We start from the raw sequence: 24,439 nt of genomic DNA on the forward strand, positions 1-24,439 counted from the left end.
CCAGCCAAGTTGGGGTGGCTGCGAGCAGGGAGGGTGGGGATGGGTTGTAGTTATTATGTTATAGTATGTTATGTTTTATGCTTAGTTTATGGCACAAGCTTTATTTGGTTATGGAACAGACAAATGTCTCTTTTTCATGTATACTCTGATGAATATGGGAATGGATACTGCTTTGAGGGGTGGTTTGGATACTATTTTCCTCCTTGTGATATTGGCTGAGACCACGCCATGGGTACCCTGAAGTTGCTGACGTGGAATGTCAGGGGGATTCGGGATAAAATTAAGAGGGCGGCAGTGTTTGGGTGTCTCAAAACTTATAGAGCGGATATCACAGTCCTGGTGGAGACGCATATAACTGGGAGATTGCAAATAGCTTTGCGTCGCCCGTGGATTGGATGGGCCCACCCATACGTCCTATTCTCGCGGGGTGTCTGTATTGATATCTAAAACGGCACAGTTTTCCTTGGTTTCTTTGCAGACAGACCCGCAGGGCAGATATATATTTATACACTGCTTATTGCACGGAGAACAGTACATTATTCTCGCCTATTATGTACCCCCGCCTTACGATCATAGACTAATTACAGAGGGATTATCTTTTATGGCTCAACACCCTAATGTCCCAGCAATTTGGCTGGGTGATTTTAATATGGTTTTGAATCCGGGGGTGGATAGAATGAGCTCTACTCGAGGGGATCATTTACCGGGAGATACTGGCCTAGGTCGCATGTTTCAGGAATTCTCTCTTACAGATCTGTGGCAATTTAAATATCAGGCTAAACGTGTTTACTCCTGTTTCTCTGCAACTCACTCCACCATGTCACGTATAGATTATATTGCTGTGTCCGCCCAGTTGTTACCCAGGCTAGTAGACACGGGCTATTATGCTAGATCATTGTCAGACCACGCTCCTTGCTGGGCAACTTTTTCCTTGACCCGACCTACTGGACCGAAACCATGGCGGCTTCACCCCTTCTGGTTAACCGCCTTGAGTGACAGCGAAGACTTAGGGGACGAATGGGGTTTTTTCTTTACTACTAATCAGGGGACGGCTCCGGTTGACTGTACCTGGGAGGCTTTTAAACTGCACGTACGCTCCCCTTTAACACACCGGATTAACCGGTTGAAGCGTACCTCCAAGACTTTGCTATCTAATGCCCTACGGGAGCTGGCCTCGGTGACCACTGACTTCACTACTGACCCCACACCTGCTAAGGCCCAGGTATTACGACACCACACAAGGCTAGTAGATCACCTCCACATTGAACAGGCTAAGCAAAAGTTGTTTTTTCTTAAGCAACGGGTGTTTGAACAAGGAGAGAGGGCGGGAAAGTTGCTGGCCTACTTGGCGCATCGGGACTCCAAGCCCCCGGTGGTGGTTTTGTTGACTGACAATGGGGGTGAGGAGGTGACTGATCCGCCAACAGTGGCCACCATGTTTCGTGCTTACTATGCTGCCCTTTATGAGTCGCAGGTACATAGGCCGAGGACTGAGACTGGGGCATACCTCCGAGATATCTCTCTTCCCCACCTGTCTGAGGCTCAGGTTGAGTCTCTTGAGGCCCCGATATCGGCAGATGAGATTAGGCTAGCGGTGGCATCCCTTGCAACGGCTAAGGCCCCTGGACTGGATGGTATTCCCCTGGATTTCTATGCCCACTACTCTGAGACACTAGTGCCAGAATTGTTGAGATTATATACACACATATTTGACTCCGGGTCCCTACCTGATACTCTACGGCAGGCAGTTATTATAGTGATACCCAAGCCAGGAAAGGATCCCCACTGCCCGGATTCCTATCGCCCCATCTCGCTGCTCCAAGCAGATATTAAAATTTTGGCTAAAGTACTTGCCACCGTCTGAGTGGAGTCATCCTATCACTTGTTCACCCAGATTATGCCCGGGAAAAACACGGCCATTAATATCCGCCGGTTATATATGAATATCCAGGCTGAGCATGACAAAGTAGGCTCGAGGGTGGTCGTGTCACTGGATGCCGCTAAGGCGTTTGATTCCATTGAGTGGAATTATCTTTGGGAATGCTTGGGTAAATTTGGGTTTGGCCCCAATTTTGCTAAATGGATTACTCTCCTATACTATCGCCCAATGGCTAGAGTAGCGGTTAACAGATGGGTGTCGAACCCCTTTCAGCTGGGCCGTGGCACACGTCAGGGTTGTCTCCTATGTTATATGCTTTGGCGGCATAACCGTTGGCTGCTGCACTTCGGGCACACCCGGCTGTAGTAGGCCTCCAACGCGGTTCTCTGGTGGAATCGGTAAGTATGTATGCGGATGATACTTTACTGTATTTAGAGGACTCGGGTCGGTCGTTGGAGGCTGCCCTGGGGGTCATAGAGGAGTTTGGTGGTCATTCCGGTCTGCGTATTAATTGGACCAAGTCGCAGGTTCTACCCATTGACTTGTTCTCCCCGGACCGGGATGCAGCTTCTCTCCCGCTCTCCAGGGTATCCTCCATTCAGTATTTGGGAGTGCAGGTTACGAGGGAACCTGGGGAGTATATTCATCTTAATCTTGAACCACTGCTTCTGTATGTGCGGGAGAAGACTAAGGCATGGTCCCGTCTCCCCATTGGGGTTATGGGACAGATCAATATTACTAAAATGATCCTCCTGCCGAAACTCCTTTATGTACTTTGGCATTCCCCTGTCATGGTCCCCGTGGCGTTCTTTAAAACATTAGACGGTGTCTTAAACACCTTTATCTGGGGCCCATCTAGACATAAGTTGGCATGTAACACACTTAAAAACCCGACCTCTATGGGGGGACTGGCTCTCCCTGATTTCCACACATACTACATAGCAGCCCAGATTTCCCATTTTTATCACCTCCATAGAGCGGATAGTCACAGATATCAGGCCTTGGTGGGCGGGAGGGCTGAATCCCTTGTTGATACTCCCCTTCAGATGATTTTTCGGGGTGGTGGGGTTAGGGATGCCCGGTCCCGGATCCTGCCACACCACCGGAGTATTTGGAAACTAGCCCTTAGATTACTGGGAGCTGACTATTACCACTCACATACGCCGCTATGGCGCAACCCCCTGCTTCGTGAGTTGTCTGGCTTACCAGATGTAGACTTGTGGGCTTCTAGAGGGATACTTTTTCTGTATCAGGTGGTGACTCCTATGGGCGTAAGGGATTTTCCCTCCCTACAAGTGGAATTTAACATACCCCCTCATATGCACTTTCGCTACTTGCAATTGCGACACGCGCTTCGTGCGCAATTTGCTCAGGACTTCCCGAATGTACAGTCGCTGGCTTTGACAGATGTAATTATGGGAGACGAACCGGCTAAATTGATCTCGACTCTATACGGCCTACTCCGGGCCCGCTTGGTGGCGCAAACCACTGAACGGGCCAGGTTGAGATGGGAAGAGGACATAGGTCCCTTTGATGGGGAGGAATGGGAGGATGCCCTTGAGAACGTTCAACAGGCTTCGCTTAGCCTACCTGACCGACTAACGCAGTACTATGTGATACACAGGTCCTATCTCACCCCTATCCGGATAGCTAAGTATCATCCTGACTATAACCCGAAGTGTCCCCGTTGCTCTTGTATGACTGGTACTTTCTACCATCTTCTCTGGCAATGCCCATTGGTCCAGGAGTATTGGGGGCAGATTGTCAGGTTTCTACATGACCACATGGGTTCACCCCTTCAACTTGACCCTAAGAGTTGCCTACTTAGTATATTTCCTGATACCTCTGTTGATCAATACTTGGCTACATTTTTGCACTCTACGCTGTTTACCGCACGAAAGCTTGTGGCTAAATACTGGATGCGTCCAACCATGCCTACTATGCGGGAATGGGTAATGGGCATTAATAGTAAGCTACCCTTGATTAAACTGGTGTATAGAAATCGTGGGTGTCCAGCCAAATACCACAAAATATGGGATAGGTGGGTGGAAAATCTGCATACATGTGTGGAGTGAGCTATATTGGAGTCTATACTATCATTGTCAGGAATTTTCCTTAATGTAAGATGTATTACTGTCCGTCACCTATGAAGAGGCTAATGTTTGTACCTACTGTAATATCTTGTTATAACTGAGTTGTTCAATAAACTTGTGCTGTTAAAAAAAAAGAAGCGCCATGTGGTGCTATAAGTATTTACCCACAGAATTTATGTCACATCCCACTATAGGGGCTTAGTTGAAAGTCAGTCACCTGATCGCTACCCAAAACACACTCACGTCTTTGACTTCCCCCCTATTCCCTATATGTGGCCATCCAACCTTTGAACTGGGGACCCACTTAGAAATTCCAACCTAGACAATGCATCTAAATTCGTCATTGATGGAAAATGGCCTTCTTTCTCAACCCTAACAGATCCGACAGGGCTTTTACAACTGCCTTTTTGGAGAGCGGCGCAACGACATAATTTTCTCCATTCCATCCCCAATCCTCAAACGTTTGCCCGCCCTCAGACGGAGTTTGAGACTCTATGCAGGAGCGAAGGCTCTTTGGCCCACATTCTCTCTCAAACAGATTACCCACACTTAACCTGTCTGTCCAACTGGGAAAAGGTCCTTAATTGCTCATTTTCCCCAGCACAGAGACAACGCATTATCACTTTGGCTCTCAAAATGTCGCTGTGCACGAAGATACAGGAGACGAATTTTAAACTTCTCACCAGGTGGTATTTGACACCATCAAAGCTGCAGAAATGTTTCCCCTCTTCCTCGAACATATGCTGGAGGTGTGGAGAAGAAGAGGGCACGTTGCTGCACATTTTTTGGTCCTGCCCCAGCTTGGTGGACTTCTGGACAGAGATCTGATGCATAACACAAAAATTCACAGACTTCTCCATCCAGGAAGAGGCTGCATTCTTTCTCTTGCACCATTCACAGATTCCCATTAAGAAGTACAAAAAAATCAATTTTACGGCATGTGATAAATGCGGCGAAATCCTGCATCCCTCTCTATTGGAAAAAATGTTCCCCCCTTTCATTACTCACTGGCTTAGGAAAATAGAGGACATTAAAAAAAATGGAGGACTTGATCCTCACATCACAAGGTAAACAAGAATTTTTTAAACAAACCTGGGACATCTGGAATACCTTTATATTCTCGCTGGAAGGATGTCGCCTGCTATCGCCTTAGTGCTCTGAGCTTTCCTTGACTGGCCCCTTGGACAGTGGCTGCCATTGTGTCTCGTCCCCTCTTCTCCTTTTCTGATCTTTCAACCCTTCTCTTTTCTGCCTTCCTCCCCTATCTCTCACCCCCTCCACCCCCTCTCTCTTTTGGAAAGAGTGGAAAATTGGGAATGACGGCCCCACCCCCCTCCTCTGGATGGATTATGCCGGAGGGACCTGGGGTTTGTGTGACCCTGCATCTTGGTACAGTACTTTATCCGTGCCTCGAATCATTGTGATTGATAGAAGGCAGACTCACAGTTGCAAATATACCTGTATCAAGTATTGTTCAGCTGCTTTTTGCTCTGTATTTCTCTGTTGCATTATGTACTTGGGGGACCGTCTTCCCCTATTTGGAGAAAAAATTATATTTGAAAAAAAAAAGAAGCCTACGACACCTGGTATTCCCAGGCGGTCTCCCATCCAGGCATTAACCAAGCCCGACCCTGCTTAGCCTCCAAGATCAGATGAGATGGAACAGATTCAGGGTGATGTGGCCGTAGCCAATATCTTCAGGCACTCTCAACTCTCTTGACAAACACCAAGATGGTCAGCTTGGAAACAAGCGGAAAAAAATAGGTCAACGGCAACAACATAAAAAGAAGCCTACGGCATCTGGAAATCCCAGGCGGTCTCCCATCCAGGTACTAAACTGGTCCCAACCCTGCTTAGCCTCTGAGATCAGATGAGATTGGGCTCTTTCAGGGTGGTGTGGCCATAGGAGATTTCTTCAGGCACTGGGAAACAAAAAAAAAATCAAGTCAACGCCAACAACATGAGAAGAAGTCTACAGCACCTAGTATTCCCAACTGGTCTCCCATCCAGGTATTAACAAGGCCGGACCCTGTTTAGTCTCTGAGATCAGACGAGATCTGGTGCTTTCAGGGTTATGTGGCCATAGGCGAGCTCTTCAGGCACTCTCAACCCTCTTGACAAACACCAAGATGGTCACCTTGGTAAACAAAAAAAAAAAAAAACAAGTCAACGCCAACAACATAAAAAGAAGCCTTCAGCACCTAGTATTCCCAGGTGGTCTCCAATCCAGGTACTAGCAAGGCCCGACCCTGTTTAGCCTCTGAGATCAGAGGAGATCGGGCGCTTTCAGGCTTATGTGCCCATAGGCAATCTCTTTGGGCACTCTCAACCCTCTTGACAAACGCCAAGATAGTCACCTTGGGAAACAAGCGGAAAAAAAACAGGTCAATGTCAACAACATAAAAAGAAGACTACGGCACCTGGTATTCCAAAGCCATCTCCCATCCAGGGACTAACTAGGCCCAACCCTTCTTAGCCTCAGAGATGAGAAGAGATAGGGCTCTTTCAGGGTGATGCTGCTGTAAGCTAACTCTTTGGGCACTCTCAACCCTCTTGACAAATGCCAAGATGGTCACCTTGGGAAACAAGCGAAAAAAAACCAAAACGAATCAACGCCAACAACATAAAAAGAAGCCTACAATAACTGGTATTCCCAGGTGGTCTCCCATCCAGGTACTAACCAAGCCTGACTCTTCTTAGCCTCCAAGATCAGACGAGATTGGGTGCTTTCAGAGTGCTCGGACTCTTTCCCCATCACTAATGGGTCGAGACAGGGGTGCCCTCTGTCTCCCCTAATTTTTATTCTAACACTGGAACCACTTATGTGTCACGTTCGGAATGACCCGAATATTACTGGTATATCCAAACCCTGGGCACACCACAAAATTGCGGCGTACGCTGACGATCTAATTTTTTTCGTCTCCAATCCACACATTTCGCTTCCCAATATACTCGCGGCTCTCCGGCGATACGGCAGCCTATCAAACTATAAAATCAATTGCACCGTCGGCTGTATTGAATATATCGGTCCCGGATGGTGAGGCCAAGAGGCTACGCTCCGCTTTTCCATTCTACTGAGCTGAAAAATCTATACGTTACCTGGGCGTTGACATCGCAGCGGATTTGGCGCAATTGTACCCGCTTAATTTTGTCCCTCTCCTGAATAGACTGAAATCTGATTTGGGAAACTGGCATGCTTTAACACTGACCTGGTTCGGGCGCTGTAATGCATTCAAAATGACGGCCCTCCCGCGCATCTTATACTTGTTCCAGACATTACCGATCCGGTTACCCCCAATTTTTTTCAGACAACTGCAGGTGCTGCTCCGGGACTTTATTTGGGTGCGCAAACCGCCCAGAGCCCTTTTGCAATTGCTTGCCAGACCAAAGGACAAGGGGGGTCTGGGTCTCCCAGATCTGAGACAATACAACAGAGCGACTCTGCTAGCGAGAGTCGTTGATTGGCATTGTAATGGCCCACACAAGCAGTGGGTGGAGATGGAGATTGAGGATGGATCCATTCCCCTATTGACCTCCCCGTGGCTCCTGTCCACCCTACCAAAAGACCTCAGAGATCACCCCGTAGTGGGAGCTACGTTGGCTGTTGTGCGGAGGTTGTTCCGCTGCACACACATTGCTCCCCTGCCATCACCAATGACTCCGGTTATAGGTAATCCAGACTTCCCACCGGGATTTACCAACAAGAAACTGCGACAGTTGACAGTGGTGGGGAAACAGCGTCTGGGAGAGGTGTGGCCCTCGGGAGGGCTCCCGACCACGCAAACTGTCGCCGAGCTTTCTGACCCTCCGCTTGACTTGTTTAGTGCTTATCAACTTCGTCACTTTCTTTTGGCCATACAAAGGGCCCCCTACACTCCTAGAGACCTGACGCCCTATGAATCCATCTGTCACAAAAAGGAACCTGTGCGACACACCCTCTCCCTCCTCTACAACCTATTAAGTAGTCAGGAGGAGGAGTCGACCCCACCATTTATCCACAAATGGGAGAGGGACTTTGGCATCACATTTACCCCACAACAGATAGGGAAGATCCTGACATTAGTACATAAAGCTTCCATCGCAAACCAATATCAAGAATCAGGATACAAGATAGTCTCACGCTGGTATAGAGTCCCATACCTTCTGAATAAAATGAATACATCGATTCCGGATGTTTGTTGGAGGTGCAATTCAGATACGGGGACCATGGGACACATTTTCTGGGCATGCCCGGCCTTGAGGAACTTTTGGGTGGAGGTGACCGGGACGATAAAAACTCTCAGAAATGTAGATATCGCAGACAACCCAGCAGCGTGCCTTCTATACTTGACCAAACAGCCTGTTCGAAAATACAAAAAAACCCTCACGATGCAACTCCTGAACGTCGCCCGGGCCTGCATTCCCACACTGTGGAGGCAGCCTCAGCCCCCATCGAAGGTGCTGTGGTATTCCAAAGTCAATCATATTCTCCGGATGGAAGAATTGACCCCCACCCTTCACAACACTGAAGAGGCATTTAGTGTTACATGGAGGCCCTGGAGGTATTTTACTGGTACTTGAGACTACATTCGGGAGGTGAGCAGCGCCCCTGTCCCAGAAAACGACTGAACATCTAACGTTTACCTACGTAGGCCAAGTCTGCCCTGGGTGGCATTCCCCCCCCCCTCCCTTTTTGTCTTTATTTTTCTTTTTTTCCCCGCCGCCATCCCCCCCCCCTCCTCTCTCTCCGTCTTTGCACTCTCTTCTTCCCCCGTCCTCCCTTTTCACTATGCCTTGTCTCCTTACTAGCCTTTGGGACCCAGAAGAACCCCAGGGTTCTGGACACGACCGGCTCATATTTTACTCTGGTTCACATAGGTCATGATAAGCTGGCTCGCTGTGGTCCCAGTTGTTCTCCATGATTACATTTGTCTGAACGGAGCTGCATTAGTTATACTGTACTACATGTCGGAGGTGGGGTTTCTCTCTTTTCTGCATGAAACTCTAGGACTCCCCTCTGAGAACCCAGAGTTATTTGGCAGCCTATTTTTTGTTACCATGTAATTGTGACCCTGGGTCATGCTGTATGGTTGACTGTTATATTTATGTTGTTCTACTTAGGCCGCGTACACACGGGCGGACTGTTCGCCCAACCTTGTCCGCTGAACAGTGTTTGGGCGGACAGTCCGCTCGTGTGTGGGCTTTCAGCGGACAGTTTCAGCGGACAGTTGGACGGACAAAGTCTTTCGGAAATTCCGAAAAACTGTCCGCTGAAACTGTGTTTGAGCGAACAGTCCGCCCGTGTGTGGGCTTGTCCGCTGTACTTTCGAAATGAGCGGACTGTTCCCGCTCGGAAAGTCCGCCCATTTCGAGCGCGTGTACAGGTAGGCGGGGCCCGCGAAGGAGACGTTGCGGGCTCCGCCGCCTGGAATGGGCTTAAAGGGGAACCCCAACGCCGAAAAAAATCGGCGTGGGGGTTCCCCCAAAGTCCACACCAGACCCTTGTCCGAGCACGCTACCCGGCCGGCCAGGAAAGGGGGGCGAGCGAGCGCGCCCCCCCTCCTGAGCCGTACCAGGCCGCGTGCCCTCAACATGGGGGGGTGCCTTGGGGAAGGGGGGGCCGCGCGGCCCCCCCACCCCAAAGCACCTTGTCCCCATGTTGATGAGGACAAGGGCCTCTTCCCGACAACCCTGGCCGTTGGTTGTCGGGGTCTGCGGGCGGGGGGCTTATCGGAATCCGGGAGCCCCCTTTAAGAAGGGGCCCCCAGATACCGGCCCCCCACCCTATGTGAATGAGTATGGGGTACAATGTACCCCTACCCATTCACCTGTGAAATAAAGTACAAAAAAAAACACAACACAGGGAAAAAATATTTTATTGCACAGCTCCGGGGGTCTTCCGTCTTCGGGGGTCTTCTCGCCGGACTCCTCCGCTATCTGTGTGTAGCTCTTTTACTAGCGGAGGAGTCCGGCTTTCTTCCTCCCCGCCGCCGGCCTCTTCTCCCGACTTCGGGGGTCTTGTCCCCCTCTTCGGTTCTTCTGCCGGGCCACCGCGCCTTCTTGTAGCTCTTTTACAGGCGGTGGCCCGGTCTTCTGTCGCCGCTGTCGTCGTCGCCGCCGCCGCCGCCGCCGCCTTCCGTTCTTGTTCTTCTTCTTGTTCTTCTTCTTCTTCTCCTGGAGATGTTGACTCGACGATCTCTCCGGCCGGAATGCCAGGGACACGCTCCGCTGCCACTTATATAGTGACAATGGGGCGGTGTCACATGGTATATGTCACATGGGTTGGTCACATGGTGACCCCGCCCCCTTACGATGTCATAGTCCCCATGTGACATCAACCCATGTGACCAACCCATGTGACATATACCATGTGACACCGCCCCATTGTCACTATATAAGTGGCAGCGGAGCGTGTCCCTGGCATTCCGGCCGGAGAGATCGTCGAGTCAACATCTCCAGGAGAAGAAGAAGAAGAACAAGAAGAAGAACAAGAACGGAAGGCGGCGGCGGCGGCGACGACGACAGCGGCGACAGAAGACCGGGCCACCGCCTGTAAAAGAGCTACAAGAAGGCGCGGTGGCCCGGCAGAAGAACCGAAGAGGGGGACAAGACCCCCGAAGTCGGGAGAAGAGGCCGGCGGCGGGGAGGAAGAAAGCCGGACTCCTCCGCTAGTAAAAGAGCTACACACAGATAGTGGAGGAGTCCGGCGAGAAGACCCCCGAAGACGGAAGACCCCCGGAGCTGTGCAATAAAATATTTTTTCCCTGTGTTGTGTTTTTTTTGTACTTTATTTCACAGGTGAATGGGTAGGGGTACATTGTACCCCATACTCATTCACATAGGGTGGGGGGCCGGTATCCGGGGGCCCCCTTCTTAAAGGGGGCTCCCGGATTCCGATAAGCCCCCCGCCCGCAGACCCCGACAACCAACGGCCAGGGTTGTCGGGAAGAGGCCCTTGTCCTCATCAACATGGGGACAAGGTGCTTTGGGGTGGGGGGGCCGCGCGGCCCCCCCTTCCCCAAGGCACCCCCCCATGTTGAGGGCACGCGGCCTGGTACGGCTCAGGAGGGGGGGCGCGCTCGCTCGCCCCCCTTTCCTGGCCGGCCGGGTAGCGTGCTCGGACAAGGGTCTGGTGTGGACTTTGGGGGAACCCCCACGCCGATTTTTTTCGGCGTTGGGGTTCCCCTTTAAGCCCATTCCAGGCGGCGGAGCCCGCGACGTCTCCTTCGGGGGCCCCGCCTACCTGTACACGCGCTCGAAATGGGCGGATTTGCCTCCTCCTTACGTGGGCGAGTCCGTTCATTTCAAAAGTTGAGCGAACTGTTTGCCCAACCTTGTTCGTCAAACAGTCCGCTCGTGTGTGGGCAAGTCCGCTCATGCAAATTTTGAGCGGACTGTTTGCCGAAACTGTTTGACGAACAAGGTTGGGCAAACAGTCCGCGCGTGTGTACGCGGCCTTATACTTAATAAAAGAATAAAACAAAAAAAAAACATAAGTCAATGCCAACAACTTAAAAAAAAAGCCTATGGCATCGAGAAATCCCAGGCGGTCTCCCATCCAGGTACTAACCAGGTCCCAACCCTGCTTAGGCCGCGTACACACGGGCGGACTGTCCGCCCAACTAGGTTCGTCAAACAGTTTGACAAACAGTCCGTTCAAAATTTGCATGAGCGGACTTGACCACACACGACGAACGAACAGTCCGCTGAAAACTTGCGCGATGACGTGAACGGCACGTACGACGGGACGAGAGATTCGAAGTCCTATACACTGCAATGCAACCTTCGGCGTGTAAATCCTTTCTGAGCATGCGCGGAACTTAGTTTGACGAACAAGCTTACACATGAGCGGACTGTCCGTTCAAACCAAGTTTCAGCGGATAGTCTTACGGAAATTCCGAAAAACTTTGTTCGTTAGACTGTCCGCTGAAACTGTCCGCTGAAGCCCACACACGAGCGGACTGTCCGCTGAAACACTGTTCAGCGGACAAAGTTGGACGAACAGTCCGCCCGTGTGTACGCGGCCTTAGCCTCTGAGATCAAATGAGATTTGGCTCTTTCAGGCTGATGCAGCCATAGTAGATTTTTTCAGGCATGCTCAACCCTCTTGACAAACGCCAAGATGGTCACCTTGGGAAACAAACAAAAAAAACAAGTCAACGCCAACAACATAAAAAGAAGCCTACCGCACCTAGTATTTCCAGGCGGTCTCCCATCCAGGTATTAACAAGGCGCGACCCTTTCTAGCCTCTGAGATCAGCGGAGATTAGGCGCTTTCAGGGTGATGTGCCCATAGGCAATCTCTTTGGGCACTCTCATCCCTCTTGAAAAATGCCAAGATAGTCACTCTGGGAAACAAGCGAAAAAAAACAGGTCAACGCCAACAACATAAAAAGAAGAATACGGCACCTGGTATTCCAAGGCCGTCTCCCATTCAAGTACTAACTAGGCCCAACCCTTCTTAGCCTCTGAGATCAGAAGAGATAGGGTGCTTTCAGGGTGATGCGGCTGTAAGCGATCTCTTTAGGCACTCTCAACCCTCTTGACAAATGCCAAGATGATCACTTTGGGAAACAAGCGAAAAAAACAGGTCAACACCAACAACATAAAAATAAGCCTGTGGCATCTGGAAAACCCAGGCGGTCTCCCATCCAGATACAAACCAGGCCCAACCCTGCTTTGCCTCTGAGACCAAACGAGAGTGGGCGCTTTCAGGGTGTTGTGCTCCTAGGCAATATCTTTGTGCACTCTCAACCCTCTTGACACATGCCAAGATGGTCACCTTGGGAAACAAGGGGGAAAAAACAGGTCAACGCCGACAACACAATGAGAAGCCTACGGCACCTGGTATTCCCAAGCTGTCTCCCATCCAGGTACTAACCAGGCCCATCGCTGCTTAGCCTCTGAGATCAGATGAGATTGGGCTCTCTCAGGGTGATTTGGCCGTAGGCACTCTCTTTGGGCACTCTGAAGCCTCTTGACAAAGGCCAAGATGGTCACCTTGGGAAACAAGCTAAAAAAAACAGGTCAAAGCCAACAACATAAAAAGAAGCCAAGAAGAAAACATATGCGTATTGGTATATATGCTATTGCGACCGAAATAGGAGGGGAGGTATTGGCTTCCCGGACCCTGCTCTATATTACACAGCAACGCACATGACACCGGTGGTTGACTGGTGCCGGTGTTCTGCCATATACTGTCCGGCCATGATATAGTGTCTGTGCCATACTGCGCATGCGCAGTACGGAGACGACGAAGCTTCGGAAAATCTCCGAAGCTGAACGGCGCCTGCACGTTGAGTGGAGGTGGTAGCCCCACCATCCAAGCGGACATAGGGTTGTGAATATTAGAGGGCCCCTCGTAGGCGAGGTTCGCTCGCCGCGCTTCGGGTTCGGCCTCGCTGCGCTCGGCTCTTTTATATTCTTACTCTGTGTCCACTTGGATAGTGGGGATAGAACCTGGACTCAGTGCGCAGGCGCCGTTCATGCTCGGCAAATTTCAGAATCTGTGTTGCTGTGTACTGCGCATTCGCAGTACACAGCGGACAATATGCGATGGGGGACCATATGTGATAAGACACCGGCGTGGGGAACTGAAGCTATGGGTCAAGCTAGAGCAGGAGATGGCGTGGGTTCCACTGGCTGGTCTGCCTTGGGCGGGGAGGCCATTGGAGCCCTGTGTGACTACTCACCCGTTAATTGGCCTCTCGCTCGCCGAGATGGATAGTATTTTCACCTTTCCCACCTGACTAACTTCCCTTCTCCTATGACCCCAATTATTGGACATCCTAGATTCCCTCCGGGCCTGTCTGACCAGGCCTTTACCAGGCAAGCCCCGAAAGGGCTTCTGAGAGCAGCCCTATTTCTTGGACCCACGGGCTTGATTCCCATGGGGACCATACTGCTAGAGCAAGTACCTGTTGCAATGGATAGCTGGAGAGCTAGACAGCTAATCCATTTCCTCGGATCACTACCTAACCATTCGTTCTTCTCTAGACAATTCCACCCCTTCCAGGAACTTTGCCTGGATGATGGCCCAATTCGTGGTTCCCTCTCTAGGTCCTACCAAATCCTGACAGATGCACAATCCTCCACGGATCCACCCTTCCTAGCTAAATGGAAAAGGGACTTACAAACTACATTCTCCAAACCACAGAAGGACAGAATACTCTTTTTCGCCCATAAGTCTTCACTCTGCAGTAAATATCAGGAGATCTCATATAAGCTGATCACACGCTGGTATCGTACACCGGTGGTGTTGGCCAAAATATTCCCCGGTCAATCTGACCGCTGCTGTCGCTGTGGGCAACAGGCTGGTACCATTCTCCAAATTTTTTGGGAATGCCCTAAATTACAAACATTCTGGCAGCCTGTCCTGAGACTCATCCACAAGATCGCTGTTCCAAACATTTGACAGCTGATGAGCTGGTGAGCCGAGGGCGTCTCTTGCTCCCTGGGAGGGGACCCCACCCTGACCCCACCCTATCCACTCTACCCACGACACCCCCTTACCCCTTATTTTCCTTTTCTGCCATTTCCTTCCCCAATCTTCTCTTTCCCCTTCTCCCTCCTTTCAGTTCTACTATTTCCCTTCTTAACTCAAAAAAGGGAAAAGAAAATGGTATGTTCCGACCCCATTTGACTACTACACAATACTCTTCCCCTATTTATGGATATCTAAACTCTTCGAGGGTAGCAGGGCTAGTGTCAATAATATTTTAAGTGGTAGAGGATCCCAACGAGATTGAGCTTTAATCTCATCTTCATATGACCGCAAAGCTGTACACTTGCTAATCTCCTCGAATTTCTTACCATTGGCTCTGATATCCATGCAATATTATCGTTTGTTTGTAACTATTTGTATCACACATTCTGTGAAGTTGCCTTTGCATTGTATGTCGCATACTACTAAATAAAAAAAAAAGAAGCCTATGGCACCTGGTATTCCCAGGCGGTCTCCCATCCAGGTACTAACCAGGCCCGACACTGTTTAGCATTCAAGATCAGACGAGATTGGGCGCTTTCAGGGTGATGGGGCCATAGGTGATCTCTTCGGGCACTCTCAACCCTCTTGACAAACGCCAAGATGGTCACCTTGGGAAACAAGTGAAAAAAAAACCAGGTCAAGGCCAACAACATAAAAAGAAGCCTACAGCACCTAGTATTCCCAGGTGGTCTCCAATCCAAGTAATAGCAAGGCCCAACCCTGTTTAGCTTCTGAGATCAGAGGAGATCGGGTGCTTTCAGGGTTATGTGCCCATAGGCAATCTCTTTGGGCATTCTCAACCCTCTTGACAAATGCCAAGATAGTCACCTTGAGATACAAGCGAAAAAAAACCGGTCAATGTCAACAACATAAAAAGAAGAATACGGCACCTAGTATTCCAACGCCATCTCCCATCCAGGTACTAACTAGGCCCAACCCTTCTTAGCCTCAGAGAAGAGAAGAGATAGGGCTCTTTCAGGGTGATGCTGCTGTAAGCGATCTCTTTGGGCACTCTCAACCCTCTTGACAAATGCCAAGATGGTCACCTTGGGAAACAAGCAAAAAAAAAAAAAAACGAATCAACGCCAACAACATAAAAAGAAGCCTACAGGTACTAACCAGGCCCGACTCTTCTTAGCCTCCAAGATCAGACGAGATTGGGTGCTTTCAGAGTGATGTGGCCATAGGCAATCTCTTCAGGCACTCTCAACCCGCTTTACTCCACGCCGTCGGCAGCGGTACGGGTGAACGAGTGGTGCTCGGACTCTTTCCCCATCACTAATGGGACGAGGCAGGGGTGCCCTCTGTCTCCCCTCATTTTTATTCTGACACTGGAACCACTTATGTGTCACGTTCGGAATGACCCGAATATTACTGGCATATCCAAACCTTCGGCACACCACACCACAAAATTGCGGCGTAGGCTGACGATCTAATTTTTTCCGTCTCCAATCCACACATTTTGCTTCCCAATATACTTGCGTCTCTCCAGCGATACGGCAGCCTATCAAACTATAAAATCAATTGCGCCAAGTCAGCTGTATTGAATATATCGGTCCCGGATGGTGAGGCCAAGAGGCTCCGCTCCGCTTTTCCATCTACTGGGCTGAAAAATCGATATGTTACCTGGGCGTTGACATCGCAGCGGATTTAGCGCAATTGTACCTGCTTAATTTTGTCCCTCTCCTGGATAGACTGAAATCTGATTTGGGAAAATGGCATGCTTTAACACTGACCTGGTTCGGGCGCTGTAATGCATTCAAAATGACGGCCCTCCCGCGGATCTTACACATGTTCCAGACATTACCGATCCGGTTACCCCCAATTTTTTTCAGACAACTGCAGGTGCTGCTCCGGGACTTTATTTGAGCGCGCAAACCGCCCAGAGCCCGTTTGCAATTGCTTGCCAGACCAAAGGACAAGGGGGGTCTGGGTTTCTCAGATCTCAGACAATACTACAGAGTGACTCTGCTAGCCAGAGTCGTTGATTGGCATTGTAATGGCCCACACAAGCAGTGGGTGGAGATGGAGATTGAGGATGGATCCATTCCCCTATTGACCTCCCCGTGGCTCCTGTCCTCCCTACCAAAAGACCTCAGAGGTCACCCCGTAGTGGGAGCTACGTTGGCTGTTGTGCGGAGGTTGTTCCGCTGCACACACATTGCTCCCCTGCCATCACCAATGACTCCGGTTATAGGTAATCCAGACTTCCCACCGGGATTTACCAACAAGAAACTGCGACAGTTGCCAGTGGTGGGGAAACAGCGACTGGGAGAGGTGTCGCCCTTGGGAGGGCTCCCGACCACGCAAACTGTCGCCGAGCTTTCTGACCCTCCGCTTGACTTGTTTAGTGCTTATCAACTTCGTCACTTTCTTCTGGCCATACAAAGGGCCCCCTACACTCCTAGAGACCTGACACCCTATGAATCCATCTGTCACAAAAGGGAACCTGTGCGACACACCCTCTCCCTCCTGTACAACCTATTGAGTAGTCAGGAGGAGGAGTCGACCCCCCCCATTTATCCACAAATGGGAGAGGGACTTAGGCATCACATTTACCCCACAACAGATAGGGAAGATCCTGACCTTAGTACATAAAGCTTCCATCGCAAACCAATATCAAGAATCAGGATACAAGATAGTCTCACGATGGTATAGAGTCCCATACCTTCTGAATAAAATGGATAGATCGATCCCGGATGTTTGTTGGAGGTGAAATTCAGATACGGGGATCATGGGACACCTTTTCTGGGCATGCCCGGCCTTGAGGAACTTTTGGGTTCCCAGCAGCGTGCCTTCTACACTTGACCGAACAGCCTGTTCGAAAATACAAAAAAACCCTCACGATGCAACTCCTGAATGCCGCCCGGGCCTGCATTCCCACACTGGGGAGGCAGCCTCAGCCCCCATCCAAGGTGCTGTGGTATTCCAAAGTCAATCATATTCTCCGGATGGAAGAATTGACCGCCACCCTTCACAACACTGAAGAGGCATTTAGTGTTACATGGAGGCCCTGCAGGTATTTTACTGGTACTCGAGACTACGTTCGGGAGGTGAGCAGTGCCTCTGTCCCAGAAAACGACTGAACATCTAATGTTTACCTACGTAGGCCATGTCTGCCCTGGGTGGCATTCCCCCCTCCCTTTTTGTCTTTATTTTTCTTTTTTTTCCCGCCGCTATCCCCCCACCTCCTCTCTCTCCGTCTTTGCACTCTCTTCTTCCCCCGTCCTCCCTTTTGACTATGCCTTGTCTCCTTACTAGCCTTCGGGACCCAGAAGAACCCCAGGGTTCTGGACATGACCGGCTCATATTTTACTCTGGTTCACGTAGGTCATGATAAGCTGGCTCGCTGTGGTCCCAGTTGTTCTCCATGATTACATTTGTCTGAACGGAGCTGCACTACTCCGTTACTCAGTACTTCTGTACTACATGTCGGAGGTGGGGTTTCTCTCTTTTCTGCATGAAACTGTAGGACTCCCCTCTGAGAACCCAGAGTTATTTGGCTGCCTATTTTTTGTTACAATGTAATTGTGACCCTGGGTCATGCTGTATGGTTGACTGTTATATTTATGTTGTTCTACTTAATAAAAGAATAATTAAAAAAAAAAAAAAAAAAAAAGTCAATGCCAACAACTTAAAACTAAAGCCTATGGCATCGAGAAATCCCAGGCGGTCTCCCATCCAGGTACTAACCAGGTCCCAACGCTGCTTAGCCTCTGAGATCAAATGCACGCTCAACCCTCTTGACAAACGCCAAGATGGTTATCTTGGGAAACAGACAAAAAAAACAAGTCAACGCCAACAACATAAAAAGAAGCCTGCGGAATTTGGAAAACCCAGGCGGTCTCCCATCCAGGTACAAACCAGGTCCAACCCTGCTTAGCCTCTGAGACCAAACGAGATTGGGCGCTTTCAGGGTGTTGCGCAATTTCTTTGTGCACTCTCAACCCTCTTGACAAATGCCAAGATGGTCACCTTGGGAAACAAGGGAAAAAAAACAGGTCAAAGCCAACAACATAAAAAGAATCCTACGGCATCCGGTATTCCCAGGCGATCTCCCAATCAAGACACTAACCAGGCCAGATCCTTCTATGTCACCTGGTCTTCCCAGGCAGTCTCCCATCCAGGTACTAACCAGGCCTGACGCTGCTAAGCCTCTGAAATCAGACGAGATTGGGTGCTTTCAGGGTGATGTGGCCGTAAGCGTTCTCTTCAAGACACGCCCAACCCTCTTGACAAACGCCAAGATGGCCGCCTTGAGAAACAAGCGAAATAAACAGTTCAAAGCCAACAACATAAAAAGAAGCCTATGGCACCTGGTATTTCCAGGCGGTCTCCCATCCAGGTACTAACCAGGCCCGACACTGTTTAGCCTCTGAGATCAGATGAGATTGGGCGCTTTCAGGGTGATGGGGCCGTAGGTGATCTCTTTGGGCACTCTCAACCCTCTTGTTAAACGCCAAGATGGTCACCTTGGTAAACAAGCGAAAATAAACAGGTAAACGCCAACAACATAAAAAGAAGCCTACGGCACCTGGTATTCACAGATGGTCTCCCACACAGGTATTAACCAGGCCGTACACTGCTAGGCCTCCGAGATCTGATGAGATTGTGCGCTTTCAGGGTGATGTGGCCATAGGTGTTCTATTTAGACACTCTCAACCCTCTTGACAAATACCAAGATGGTTATCTTGGCAAACAAGTGAAAAAAAACAGGTCAACACCAACAACATAGTCCCTGGCGGTCTCCCATCTGACCCAGACCCTGCTTAGCCTCTGAGATCAGGTGCTTTCAGGGTGATGTGACCTCAGGCAAACGCTTTGGGACATACTCAAAACTCTTGACTGATGCTAAAATGGTCACCTTGGGAAACAAGCGAAAGAAAAACAGGTCAAAGCCAACAATATAAAAAGATTCCTACGGCACCTTTAATTAGGTACTATCCAGGCCGGACCCTGCTTAGCCTCTGAGATCAGATGAGATCGGGCGCTTTCAGGGGGATGTGGCCGTAGGAGATTTCTTTGGGCTCTCTCAGCCCTCTTGACAAATGCCAAGATGACCACCTTGGGAAACAAGCGGAAAAACAAAACCATGTCAACGCCAACAACATAAAAAGAATCCTACGGCACCTGGTATTCCCAGTTGGTCTCCCATCCAGTTACTAATCAGGCCCGACAATTTTTAGCCTCTGAGATCAGACAAGATCAGGCACTTTCAAGGTGATGGGGCCATAGGCGATCTCTTCGGGCACTCTCAACCATCTTGACAAACGCCAACATGGTCATCTTGGGAAACAAGCGAAAAAAAAAACAAGTAATTGCCAACATTGGAGGCTAAGCAGGGTTGGGCAATCAGTTTCCTTGCCTGAAATAGGCATCTCAGAACTGCCATCTGGCTACTTCCCGGGTTTCCAACTCCTTCAACTAATCCCAGGAGACAATACTTCGCCTCCATCCTGGTGGAGGTTCCAAACACCCGATCAATGGTTCCTGTCACCTCTGTCCAGTAGCCGATTAACTTCGGGCATCTCCAAAACATGTGCATCATGTCTCCCCCCATGTTCCCGCACCGGGGGCAACTTGCGTCCGGCCGTTCGGCCAAACTGAAAAAGTTTACGAGGAGCATAATAGGTTCTATATAATAAGAACAGATGTGACATCCTCTGTGAGGAGAGCCACAATTCACCACAGGCAGGATTCCTGTGGCCAATTATAGCTCAGGGGGGTTTCGTACACACCCCACACTATATATGGCCGCCAGCGCGGCGGCCTTGTATAGTGTGTTGCGGTGGTCAGGGAAAGAGGACGATAGGCAGGGACAGTGTCTTTACTGCTTGGGAACCTAGCACTGTTACAGTGGGTGTTATGTGCCTCCTGCACAGTACACACCTGAAGCTACCCTTTATTACTGCTGTTCAATTTCTGCAATACATGCATCTGCAGTGCAGAAGTTAGAGTGGGTGTTGTGTACCTCCTGCACAGTATACACCTTATTGCTGGTGTTCTGTATCTGTAATACAGGAACCTAGCACTGTTACAGTGCTAGGGTGTACGCCCCTCGTCCCGCCCTCTGGCTCCCACCTACTCTTTGCCGACATTGCCTTCTGCAGCTTTCGGGGACCCTGGATGACTTATTTATTGAGCCTATTGGTACGAGACACTGCTTCCCTCCAGGGTGACTCTGGACCCCCCTGGAGGATTTACCCCTTACTGTTTGGGCAGTCCCAGCCTCCCTCTAGATGCTCTACACAGCCCCCAATGGCGATGCAGGAGAGACACTAATTGGCGGGCCCCAGGACTGCTGCTCGGGTGAAGTCTCCAGTTGGATGGAGGGATGGTGGCCCCAGCCCCTTGCCTGCCGGATTTTCCATGCACCGACCAGGGCTGCTCCTCTTTCATCTTGATGTGGTGACCATGGAGGGGAGGAGTTGAAATTTATGGGGTCTGGGTGTTTGCTGGTGGGAGTGCGCTAAAGGACTTGACATTTCCGCATGTTTGTCCCCTTTCCCCTGTTTCCCCCCTCCCTTCCCCCCTTCCCACCCTTCCCTTCCCTCCTTTTCCTCCCCCTTTCCCCCTTCCACTCCCCCTTTCCCTGCCCCTTTTCCCCCCGGGGCGTGGACGGTGGAGAGGGGGTAAGGAGAGGACAATCTGCCAAAGGGAGAAATGCATTTGTTCGGGGACTGCATGTACTTTAGGGGTATGGGACGGGGGGTGGTGGATCCCATTCTGTGATGCCTTTTCTGTTGTGATGGGCTCCCTCGTGCATGCCTACGTTTAGGGCGAGCCGAGGAGACCCCTCAGTGCTGACAGTTATATGCTCTACCTCTGTTTTGGTTATACTATTGTTTTTTGGTTCTATGATGTTACTGATTGTCTTTTATTTGCATACCGGTATCAGACGTGACATTTACCACTGCCGGGACTGGGGGGACTAGGATTCGGGGGCTCCCTCTCCGACCTGTCTATCCACCAACCCAAGTAGGACAGCACTTTAAACCCAGTGTACATCTGGTAAGCGCTATAGCATAATTGTGCTGTTTTAGTATACCCTTCCTGTACTGTTGAGTGCGGGCAACCACTCTACTAACCCCTCCTCTAAGACCAAGGGAGTCTCCATTCTGATCTCTAGCAGGCTCCCCTGGGTTCTCCAGGATTCTCTGGTGGACCCTGGGGGCCGATATCTTTTTCTTAGGGGCCACATTGGAGAGCGCCTTTTTACATTTGCCACTGTGTACGCTCCCAGTGATCACCAAGACACGTTCCTCAGAACTACCCTGCACAGATTATGTGACTTTCGGGAGGGCCAGTTGATATTAGGTGGGGACTTTAATGTCCCCTTTCGCCATTGGTTGACACTTCTGCCTCTTGCTCCTCGCTCCTCATTTCCTCTAGAAAGCGGACTACTAAGTGTTTACTGAATGACCAATTAGTTGATGTCTGGCGTCTGCAACACTCTGGGGAAAGGGACTACTCTTTTTGCTCTTCCCCTCACAAATCATACTTGAGGATAGACTTCTTCTTGATTCCACATGACCAACTGCACTTGGTGAGCTCTTCCTCCATCGACCATATTACTTGGTCCGACCACGCTCCTGTAGCCCTTACCTACACCCTCTCTAGGAACCCCTCACCTAGGTCTCTATTCTGGCACCTTAATGAGAGCCTCCTCCAGATACCAGAAGTTTTAGCAGATGTAACCAGGGAATTGGACCTTTATTTCCAAGAAAACTAAACGCAGGACTGTGACCCGGGGATAATTTGGGAGGCTCACAAGTCAGTACTCCGCAGGGTACTTATCAGGCACGGGGCGCGCATCAAACGAACACGGAAGGAACAGCTTGCTAATCTGTTTCGTGAACTTGCCTCTGTGGAAGCGAAACATAAACATTCCCCCTCATGGACCTTAGAGATTGAATTGGGGACACTCCGTACCCATATTGCTGACCTACTCCATTATAAAGCGAAAGCGGCACTCCAGTTTTGTCGTAAACTGATGTAGGAGTCAGGGGACAAATGCGGAAAAATCTTAGCCAGGTCAGTAAAGGAGTTGAAATCTGGCTCTTACATACCACAGTTGATAGATGAGAATGGCCAGAGGGCCTCTACCCCAACCCAAATAGCCGAAGTCTTTGAAAAATGTTACTCTGATCTCTACAACCTGCTCGATTCAGGGTCTGGACAGGACAATATAGACAGATAGGTAACCGGTTCTGGTCTACCAACCCTCTCATCGGAATCACGGGAGTACTTGGAGGACCCGATCACACTGGAAGAAGTCCAGACAGCCGTGGGACCTCCGAAGGTGGGTAAGGCTCCGGGCCCTGACGGATATACCGCACAATACTTTAAGACCTTCCTCCCTATTCTCGGCCCGCGCTTGGTGAATTTATTTAATACTCTGAGCTCAAATGGGGATTTTCCTGAGGATACCCTTAGAGCCCACATCTCGTTGATACCTAAGGAGGGCAAAGACCCGGGCCTATGTGGGAGCTACAGAACCATTTTCTTCCTAAATTCGGTCCTAAAACTATTCTCTAAAATCCTCGCCACGTGATTGGCACATCACTTGCAGTCCCTTATACATATTGACCAGTTAGGTTTTATTTCCACCAGGGAAGATAGGGACGCCACCATTAAGGTGCTTACCCTGATTCATAAAGCAAAGTCATCTGGGACCCCTTGTCTTTTCATGAGTACTGATGCCGAGAAGGCTTTTGATCGGGTCAAATGGACATTAATGTTCTCGGTCCTTCGCCATATAGGTCTGAGTGAACGGATGCTGGCATGGATAAGTAAGATATACTCACGCCCTTCAGCTCAAGTCAAAGCGAATGGGGTTCTCTCATCTCCCCTTGACATGGGGAATGGGACCAGACAGGGTTGCCCCCTGTCGCCCCTATTATTCGCACTGTCATTGGAACCCTTTCTCTCCACAATTCGACAAAACTCAGACATAACGGGACTCCAAATGGGTACTATTGAGTGCAAGATATCTGCCTACGCGGATGACATGCTGTTTTCGCTGACGAATCCCAGAGTTTCCTTGCCAAATCTCCTTCGGGAATTCCAGATATACGGGATACTTCTTGAAATCAAAGGCCATGGGGGTTGCAGTCCCCCCGCAAACGTTAATAGACTTGCAGTCCAATTTTCGATTTAAATGGACCCATACAGCCCTTAAGTACTTAGGTACTTACATTCCACCGGACATCGCGCGTACGTTTATGTTGAACTTCCCCCCACCCCTTGTCACTAAGATCCGCAGTTTGCTTCACGGGTGGCATTCTGGCCTCCATTCCTGGTTCAGGAGATGCAATCTCATTAAAATGAACATACTCCCTAAATTTACTTATCTTTTCCAAGCTCTCCCGATCCAGATTCCAGTCCCGTTTTTTAAGCAAGCTCAATCCTTGCTCACTCAATTTAACTGGGCCCACAAAAATCCCAGACTTAAGCGGTCACAGCTGACATTGTCTAAACAACAGGGAGGGTTGGTTCTCCCTGACTTGCGACGCTACTACCTGGCCTCCCATCTGGGGCGTGTATTGGACTGGATTCGAAACAAACTTTCTAAGCTCACTCCCGAATTCCGCTAAGAAGCGCAATGTGGGGGGGGGGCGTGGCCTGGACAGCAATGGAGTAGGACGCTTGTGACCTAAGCTCCGCTCCTACCGCGATCTCCTGTAGTGATCCTGGGTGCCCACTGACTATTTTACCTACGATCTTACCAGTGTAATACCCGCTACTTTCTCGTGCATACATTGGGACGATGTCTCCGACGAAGAAGCAGTCTGCAGCGGCGGCATCTCTTGAAAAGTTCCGGCGGGACCATGAGGGCCAACATGGCGGACAGTCCACTCCGGCTGCAGAACCTGCTACCTCAGACACGGCGAAGGTGCTTGAGGCGATTTCTACCTGCCAGACCACACTGACAACTAAGCTTGAGGAGGTTAAGGTGGATGTCTCACTTATCCGACAGGACATGGCTAAACTGCGTGACAG

The 24,439-nt window shown here is 50.1% G+C and overlaps 7 pseudogenes; all 7 read right to left on the reverse strand.

Annotated features, from left to right (window-relative positions):
- Nucleotides 1-5,543: 5,543 nt before the first annotated feature.
- Nucleotides 5,544-5,662, reverse strand: LOC143932037 (5S ribosomal RNA; annotated as a pseudogene).
- A 98-nt stretch (nucleotides 5,663-5,760) lies between these two features.
- On the reverse strand, nucleotides 5,761-5,880 carry LOC143931722 (5S ribosomal RNA; annotated as a pseudogene).
- A 61-nt stretch (nucleotides 5,881-5,941) lies between these two features.
- Nucleotides 5,942-6,060, reverse strand: LOC143931821 (5S ribosomal RNA; annotated as a pseudogene).
- Nucleotides 6,061-12,783: 6,723 nt separating this feature from the next.
- LOC143931298 (5S ribosomal RNA) lies at nucleotides 12,784-12,902 on the reverse strand (annotated as a pseudogene).
- A 1,975-nt stretch (nucleotides 12,903-14,877) lies between these two features.
- On the reverse strand, nucleotides 14,878-14,996 carry LOC143932197 (5S ribosomal RNA; annotated as a pseudogene).
- A 101-nt stretch (nucleotides 14,997-15,097) lies between these two features.
- LOC143931596 (5S ribosomal RNA) lies at nucleotides 15,098-15,216 on the reverse strand (annotated as a pseudogene).
- Nucleotides 15,217-18,741: 3,525 nt separating this feature from the next.
- LOC143931361 (5S ribosomal RNA) lies at nucleotides 18,742-18,860 on the reverse strand (annotated as a pseudogene).
- Between the last annotated feature and the right edge of the window lie 5,579 nt (nucleotides 18,861-24,439).

This window comes from Lithobates pipiens, unplaced genomic scaffold (assembly GCF_037356315.1).
Source record: "Lithobates pipiens isolate NorthernLeopardFrog02 unplaced genomic scaffold, aLitPip1_a1.2 Scaffold_25, whole genome shotgun sequence".
NCBI lineage: Eukaryota > Metazoa > Chordata > Amphibia > Anura > Ranidae > Lithobates > Lithobates pipiens.